Below are 9,377 nucleotides of genomic sequence, written 5' to 3'. Positions count from 1 at the left end.
TGTTCTTTCTCTCATCATTGGGGTCCCAGCCACCCTCTGCAGACCCCTGGTTCTTACAAACCTGGCTCCTGAAGTTTCTGCCTGGCTTCATCCACATGGCCTGTCTACCCAGGATCTAATAGGCATGACATTGAGGGGAGCCCCGGAGGAAGCTGACTACCAAATTGACACCTGGCTCTGCAGCTTCAGCTCTGTAGGCTGGGTGGGATTTGGGACAGCCACATCCCACCCATCAGTTGCAAGGAGTCAGGAATGGCAGCAGCACAGGGAGGAAGACTGCCATGTGGTACGTTGGCCTAGGGTACTAATGAAGTTACTTTTATGGCTCTTATTTCGGTGGGAGACCAAGCTGATGGGGAATAGCACTTAAAAGTAGCACCCAAAATTTTAGGGCAGTGAAAGTATTCCGTACAGTACTGTAAAGGTGGGTACATCATGTGCGTTTTGTAAAACCCATAGAACTATGTGATTCAAAGAGTTAAACCCTAATATAAACTATGGACTTAGGTAAATAATAATACATAATAATAAAAATAATAAAATTTTAAAATAATTGTAACAAATGTACCACCGTGATAGGATGTTAGTAATAGGGAAAACTGAAGGGTTGGCGGAAAAGGAATATTTGGGAACTATCTATACTTTGGTCAATTTTTCTATAAACCTAAAACTACTCTAAAAAATAAACTCGATTAATTAAAATAAAACCCCCAAAAACCCAGCACCCAAGAAGTGACAACTGATGGGAACAGGCGGAAGATGTGGGCCGAAGCAAAGGTAAGAAGTCTGGCTTGGGGGACATGCCTTCTCTTCATCCCTCCGTCATTCCTCACTTTTGGAGACAAACTTCCCCAACACTTCCCTTCTCCTCTACCATATTTGCACATTCTGCCCTGTGATTCCCAAGGAACTAGAGTTGGAAATTCAAGGAATTTCAACAAACAGGCATTTTCATCTTGAGGTTGATGACACCAACTAACAAACTGGAGGTGGAGGAGATAAGCCCAGCTATGGGTGGTGAACGCAAGTCAGAAATGGGAGAATCCGAAGGATCTGAAAGCTTTCCTGGGCTGTACAGAAGCAATAGTCTTGAGGTTCCCCGGATTTAGGATCCAGGGATTTCAGGCAACAGTGCTGGATGTGTCTATGTCCAGTTCTCCTAGTTTTTGGAGTGTAGCTCCAAGGATTTAGTCTCTTGTTCTAGAAACTTTTTCCCCCCCTGATTTCTTGTTCAGGGCCCCTCTTGGGACTGAGAGGAATAAGATAGGGAGAGGAACCAAGGGCCCCTTGGCTGTCTGCCAGAAGTAGTTTACAACACCAGAAAGGAACCTTTATGGCACAATGATTTATAGACTTTTGTACCAGTTTTAGGCACCATATGCCATCGTTCTCTATTTTCCAGACTGCAGTTTCTCATTTAGACCCCTAGATGAGAAATGGAACCCAATTCCTATGGTTTTGATGTGGGCTTAGAAAGAGGTACTATCACGGTAATAAATGTGTTTCATTAGAGTCTTGCACGAGAATTAAGGTAAAAACGGGAAAATTGCTCTGATTTGGTCTGACTTGCCAGTGGGTTCTATTTTCCCATTCTGTTGTCACAACAGCCTAGCAGACTGTACCCCCCGTGTCTTTCCTTAAGGAAAGAGGAGTCTGAGATGGTGCATCTCTGGGTCTGTATATTTCTCTCTATTTAGTCTCCAAAAGAGGGTTTGCAGCCAATGACGAGTAAGATTCCCCATGGGGGGGGGACAACTCAAGCCAGGTGGAACCCCGCAGAGAACCCCATGATCTGCCTTAGAAAGATCTGGGAAGGGGCCTTGTCTCTCCTTCCCCCTGCCTGGGAAAAACCGCTGCTGGCTCTGGCTTTCTCCTCTCACCTAATTGGCAGAAAAGTCTTTAGAGCGATAAGATAAAGCTTTCTCTGCTCAACTCTAAAACAATTTCGACATGTGATATACGTCCCTTAAGGCATACCTCACCTCAAGGACTTTCTGCTTCGGCTGTTTGGAGGCCAATTGGTTTGAGTTGTTTCTATAACGAGATAAATGAGTCTCACAGACCAGGCCAGAAACACTCCCTTGTATGCTTATCAATAAAAAACACCAGTTGGCTTAATTCTGGGCTCCAGTCTTTCATGATGAGAGGTCCCTAGCCTTCTGAGATTTAACTGCGTTAAGTCTCTGTTTCTTTCTTTAAAACTTAACCCAAGCCGCCCCTTCTCGCACCCTCACTGCCTGTGTTGCGCTTGATGCGACACCATTCCTCTAGCTGATGAGTTCATTGAAAAAAAAACTTGGTCTCCTACCCAGAAATCATTGGTGTTTCTGCCTTTCACTTCTGCTTCCCCAGAAGATACAGGAATTTTTCCCGGTCTAAGTTTAGATCTAGAGAAATCCCTAGGGTGACAGAGATAAGGGACAAGAAAAGCAGTAGCTACAAAGGGGAAGACCTGCTTGTCAGCATGGGCCAAAGGTGAGGAGGACAAAGCCTGAGCCTGGAAGAGACAGATAAATATTTGTCAATGTTGTGTCCTCACTGTTTTCAGAAGGGTCAGCATTTTTGGCTGGGGTAAAAGAAGGTGAGATCTAGAAAGCAGTCATTCTGATGAGGGAAGCATCAAGGTAAAGGCCGTGTTTGGACAATCATTCCTCTGGTTTGTTTCTTTCTGGAGCAGGTAAGGATCACCCGGAGCCTGTGAGGGTGGGGATGAAGCCATGTCCAGGGTAATTGAAGGTTCCAAGGGCTAAGACACTTCCTAGCTCTGACCATTCCTGGTGTCTCTTCTGTCCCCACTTCCCAACCTGAGCACTGCTTTTTTACAGCAGGACTGTTTCTGCTGAAACATGGTGGCATGATCCAGGCTGTGTTGCTCCTTTGCTGTATCTTGCTGTCCCCAGTGGCTGCCTTTCCAGGAAATGCCCAGAAAGGAGCCCTGGCCTCCCAACCATCTTGCACAGAAACTGGGCATCTTCCAAACACACTCTTCAACCAGAATCCTCTCCCAGATCCCAAGACCTGGGATCTCTTGCACACAGCCCCCTCCTTAGCCCCTCGGCCTCAGTACCTATCCAACTTAGCTCTGGAGGTGGCCCTGGAGAAGGGTTGCTGCCCAACTGAGGCTCACATCCTGCAGCGTCAGCTTTGTTAGAATGGGAGGAAAGGACACCACTGAAACGCTCATTCGTGAGAGTAAAAAGCACAATGAGGAGGAAGGGATTGGCAATATTAAGGTCATTCTGAGGGGCCTGGGGGGACCTGCAGGGGTCTTTGATGGGTCCAGTGCTCAGTTACTCTTCCTGAGGCATGTAGGCATGAACATACGTGGGTGCTCTACGAAATGGGAGAGCTGACGGTTGAATATACTGAGAAGCTTCCCTCCACTGAGCTGGTAACAGATGCCATCAATGTCACCCAGAAGTGCATGGATGAGTCTTGGAAGCATTTAGAAGCAATAGGCAAACAGCTGATGAAAAACCCTGAAATGTCTTGGAAAGATCAGTTATACTTTGTCAGGCATTCTACAACCATTCTGATACACAGTGTACTGGGCTTGATAGAGAAACACTTCAGACATTTAAAATAAGGAAGAACTTTGTAGGTACCATGTTTCTTTTCTAAAATATCTGATCGGACTATGTGTGGAGCTAGGCACAATGGGTAGTTAAAAGTGTTGGGGACAGTTTAGGGCAGATGAATGCTATTCATCTAATCCCAGTGCTAAAAGGCATGTGACCGGAGTCAGCTTGGTCCCCTCTCTTAGCAGGTCTAGCCCCTATTCTCCCAATTTTCGTTGTCAAATATTGTGGATTAATTATGTACCAGATATGAAGGGTATTTTAATCTTCCCATTCATCTACTCTTTACTTTCTAATTCTCAACTGAATGCTGTAGCTTTCTGATTTTAATTTTTAAGCAAAAAAAAAGTTGCTTTTATATCAGAGTCACATTTATCTGATCTCTTAACTCTGGGTCTCTGTGGCTTTTGTGAGCTAGAGATGGAATGTGGTAGGGACATACAGGAAATGCCAGTGTCTTTTGAGGCTGAGTGTGTGACAAGGGGACAAGGTTTGAGCAATCAGTACAAATGACCAGACATTTGCAGAGGTTCCTTATTGATCATCAGGGAAAGCAACCATCTCCCCTCCTCATGGGACAGAACTGGACAATGGGTCTGCTTCTTCCAGAGCAGTCTCCCTTTGTACTGACTGGATTATGTGGTAATTGAGGGCCTCATAACTGCGTGATAGTGAAGTAGAGGAAGTCCCTGGTGACCTGGAATGGGGAAACCAAGAAGAGCAATCGAGTCCCATTCTCCATTCCCTGGTCCCAAACTTAAAAGGAACAGAGGCTGGGAGTTGATGGGTGAGATGTCCTGTAACTGAGCCCTAAGTTCCTTCAGACCACAGCCCAAGGGAAACAGTTTGAGTATTATCTTCCATTCTAGTATCATCTGATTGAACTAGGCATCACCTGAGAGCCATCACGCTCCTTTACTGCCTCCCCTTTCACCCGATGGTTGTCATTTCATGTGGAGCCCAGAAAAAGACCTTGGTGCCTTTTGCCTCATCTCTGGTGATCCAGCCACCCTCTTCAGGCTCTTGGTTCTGCCAGACCCTGCTCCCAAAGTCCTTGCCTTGGTAGAGGACTTGGTCCAAGGATCCTGATAGACTCAGCACTGAGGATTTCCCTGGAGCAAGTTGACCACCAGCCTGCTTCCTAGGCCCTGCAGCTTCATCTTTATAAGTTGGGGGATGTGAATAGCCATGCTGGTTTTCTTCGACTTTCTTAGACACCCAGACAGTAGCACAGGGAGGGGCTTCCCCCCGGGAGATTCCGGTCTCTGTTCTGCAGCTATTAGGCAGGGTTTAGCTTGATGAAGGGAGAGCAAGACGTGCCTTCTCTACCCTAGACTATTGGTGTAAGCAAGAGCAGCACGTGTACAATGTGGTCCATCTGTTGCCACTCAGGCATAGCTGTGTACTCTGCTGCTCAGAACTACTCCAGTAAACCCAAGGAATGAGGCAGAATCGGTGCCATGGACGCAGGCATTCTGATGATCATGCTGAGGTTCTCAGGGGGACCCATGGGCTACTCGTGAGCACTGTGCTTGAACCTGTAGTGAAGGCTGGGGGTTAGCAGCTGATCCAGTATGACCATGAGAAAGAGGCAAATACTCCTGTCAGAGATCAGGCAGGCAGCTCGGGAGGCACCATGGATGTGAATCATCCAGGAGTGACAAACAACCATGTTCTCAGGGCAAGACTTCTGAAGAAATGAACTCTGCTCCCTCGGCATTGTGGGCTTTATTCAAGGTCCATGACTTAGATGCTGTTCCCAGAAGGCTTGTGCTTTATATAAAGGGGTTATACACAAATATGCACGAATTCTTGACAAACCTGTGGCATTCAAAATCCAACTAAACATCTACTCCAATATCCGTAAGATAGACAGTATTTAAAAACTGAACAAATAAAAATTATCACCAACTCCCTTGTCCTAATCCTCAAATATGAAATGGAATATTCAGCTATGATTATGTCAGCGTGTCATTGATCCATGATGGTGAAGAAAATCCTCTCACCTCAAAAAAAATGTTTCCCCTTCATAATAAAATCATGTGACTCCTTAAATCGCATATAGGCTTGCTTTATTCTATTAGGCTCTGGATACTACAATAAGTTTAGATTTCTCAAACAAAGATTCAGTGGCTCTAAAGTGAGAATACTGCACAGTCCAGCAGGTCTTTCATAGATGTGCTAATCCACACATTGAAAACCAGAGGTGACAAAAATCTTACCAGTCCTTGTTGAAATTCCAGGTGGTTGGAATGAGGATGATCCTCTGATTAAGGTAGGGAAGAGGGACCTGGGGGTATATTAAAAAGAAGTCAATTACTATCTTAGGGGTTTTATAACTTCTTCCACAATTTCTAGATCACTTTACTTGATGGGAAATGATAGAAATGTTCTATATCCATGCTGTCCAATATTGTGGACATTCGCCCAATGTGTCTACTGAGCGCTTGAAATGTGGATGGTGTGACCGAGGAACTGAATTTTTTCTTTCCATATTTTAAATTATTATTCATCGGTTTTATTCGTGGTATTACATGATAATGTCACTAGGTGTTATGGAATGAATTGTGTACCCCTCAAAATTCATAGGTTGAAGCCCTAACCCCCACTGTGACTGTATTTGGAGAGAGGGCCTTTAAGGAGGTAATTAAGGTTAAATAAGGTCATAAAAGTGGGACCCTAATGGAACTGGTCCTACAAGAAGTGGAAGAGCCCCTAGGAGTGCATGTGCACAGAGGAAGGCCAAGTGAGGGTATAGCGAGAAGGCAGCCGTCTGCAAGGCGAGGAGAGAGGTCTCAGAACTAACCAAACGTGCCAACAACATCTTGATTTTGGACTTCTGGTCTCCTGACTGAGAAAAATTCCTGTTGCTTAAATGACCCATTCTGTGGTATTTTGTTACGACAACTCTGGCAGACTAATACATTAAATATGGGGGTGGTTTTTCATCTATTTTTTTTAAGATTTTTTTATTGGGGAAAGGGAACAGGACTTTATTGGGGAACAGTGTGTACTTCCAGGACTTTTCCAAGTCAACTAGTTGTCCTTTCAATCTTAGTTGTGGAGGGCGCAGCTCAGCTCCAGGTCCAGTTGCCCTTGCTAGTTGCAGGGGGTGCAGCCCACCATCCCTTGTGGGAGTCGAACCGGCAACCTTATGTTTGAGAGGATGCACTCCAACCAACTGAGCCATCCGGGAGTCAGCTCAGCTCAAGGTGCTGTGTTCAATCATAGTTGCAGGGGACACAGCCCACCATCCCTTGAGGGACTCGAGGAATTGAACTGGAAACTTTGTGGTTGAGAGCCCACTGGCCCATGTGGGAATCAAACCGGCAACCTTTGGAGTTAAAAGCATGGAGCTCTAACCGCCTGAGCCACCGGGCTGGCCCTCATCTATTTTCTGGTATACTCTGAGTCCACTCAATCTGAAAATTTTTTTATTTTTCATTCTAAAAAACAAACAAAACTCTTGTACATAAAAAAAATTTACTTCCTTTTTGTAGTTTAGTTTTTTAATTGTGGTAAACAACAACAATATGTAACATAAAATTTATCATTTTAACCTTTTCAGAGTGTACAGTTCAGTAGTGTTAAGCATATTCATGTTGTGCGACCCATTTCAAGAAATGTTTCATCTTGCAAAACTAAAACTCTATACCCATTAAACAACTCTCTATTTCCGCCTCACCTCAGCTCCTGGTAACTTTCTGTTTCTATGAATTTGACTACTCTAGATTGCCTCCCTGCAATTTTTTTGTTATCACTCACTGTCACTCCTGCAGCAGCTGTCCTGCTAGTCTTTCTCCAATCTTTCCTTCTCTTAAGTCCACCCAAGCTGTCCCCTGAGTTATCTTTCTAAAATATAGTTTTGATTATATCACTCCCCTGTCCAGAGCACTTGATGGTTCCCCACTGTTTGTAGGACAGAGTCCAGAGCCAGTCATTGCAGCCTCACGGCCACACCACCCACACACCTACCTTACACCGTCGTCATCCTGGATGATTTTCCATCCTCCAAAATCAGGCTTTTTCATGCCTCTAAATGGTCAATCATGTTAGTGCCTCTATTGGAAGGCTCCAACCACACATATACCCACACACATAACACCCTGCCTGTCTCCATAAGGAGCCTTTACCTTCAAGAGTCAGCTCAATTGTCACCTCTTTTGAAGTGCTCTAGAGGCAATACCAACGTCATTCTGAAGGATCTGGTTGGATCTGCAGAGGAGCTTGGATAAATCCAACACTCAGTTACTCACCCTGAGGAATGTATATTGATGGCAGTGAATACACCCGCTGGGGTGGCTGATCTAGCAATTAGCGCATGTGGTAATTGAATTTGCTGAGAAGCCATGTTGCTGGTGAAACAATTCAAAGCTTTTACTGTCAACATCCCCTAGAACTTCAGCTATGAGTCGGGAATATGTTGAGTTAGGCAAAAAGCTGAAGAAAGCCCAAGTTAAAAGCGTCTCAGTTTCTGTGGATGATGACAATATAATTTATCAAATGTTCCACACTTATCTGAGATGCTTTCTGGGGAAATTGATTCAGGAACTTGTCCAGGTTCACTTTAGATATTCAATGCCACCTAGACAACAAGTCTCCTTTCCCAGGACTATGATCAACAATGGGGATATGGGAAATAGTTAGAAATGTTGGAGACCACTTAGGTCAGAAGCATGTTCTATATTTCATCCCAGTGCTAAGACACACATGCAACTGGTATTAGTCTTGCCCCTCTCCACTTAGTAGTTCTCAGTCCCCATTTCTTATTCCATTTTCCCTTTTCTTTCTTTCAGTTATCACATACTGCACATGTAATATGTTCAAAGCATGATTAGTATTTTAACCTTTTCTCATTCATCTACTTGTATTAAAACCCCAACAAGACACTGTAGCTTGCTAATTTAAATTTTAAACCGAAAAGAGAAATTTGGGGCCGGGCCGGTGGCTCAGGCGGTTAGAACTCCATGCTCCTAACTCCGAAGGCTGCCGGTTGGATTCCCACATGGGCCAGTGGGCTCTCAACCACAAGGTTGCCGGTTCGACTCCCACAAGGGATGGTGGGCTGTGCCCCTTGCAACTAGCAATGGCAACTGGACCTGGAGCTGAGCTGCGCTCTCCACAACTAAGACTGAAAGGACAACAACTTGACTTGGATAAAAGGTCTGGAAGTACACACTGTTGTTCCCCAATAAAATCCCCTTCCTCAATAAAATCTTTTTTAAAAAAAGAGAGAGAAATTTAAAAAGAGCAAATAATAAACATCTAATCTCTTCTGATTCTGAGTTTCTCAGATCCTCTCATGTGCTAGAGTGAGAACGTGGCGGGACCTGTAGGAAATGTCAAGGAACAAGATCTTAGGTTTTGAGGTCAAGTGTGTGACAAGGGGACAAGGTTTGAACAGCCAATACAAATGGACAAATATTTGCAGAGATTACATCTCTTACAGATCATTGTGGAAAACAAATATCTTTCTCCCCTATGGGACAGAGAAGTGGGCAGCACGGGATTGAGCAGCTACCAAACCTATCAACGCAGTCTCACTTCTCAATGACTGAACTGTGTAGCAATTTGGGACCCCCTGTAAATGGGTGGAAATAAAGCAGGGGAAGTCCCAGGTAACCTGAAGATGAAGAAGGCCAGTGGGAACAACTGGGTTGCATTTCCTGTCTCGTAGGCCTTTACCTAAAAAGAGCAGAAGCCTAAAGGTGATGCATGAGGTGTGCCCTGAGTCCTGGGCTCCTTTTGGACTACATCCCTAATGGATGTTTCTGGTTTTCCCCCTCTCCAGCGTACTCT

Source organism: Rhinolophus hipposideros, assembly GCF_964194185.1.
Source record: "Rhinolophus hipposideros genome assembly, chromosome: 9".
Lineage (NCBI taxonomy): Eukaryota > Metazoa > Chordata > Mammalia > Chiroptera > Rhinolophidae > Rhinolophus > Rhinolophus hipposideros.
The sequence above is the reverse complement of the archived record's forward strand: the minus strand, read 5'-3'. Positions refer to the sequence as shown.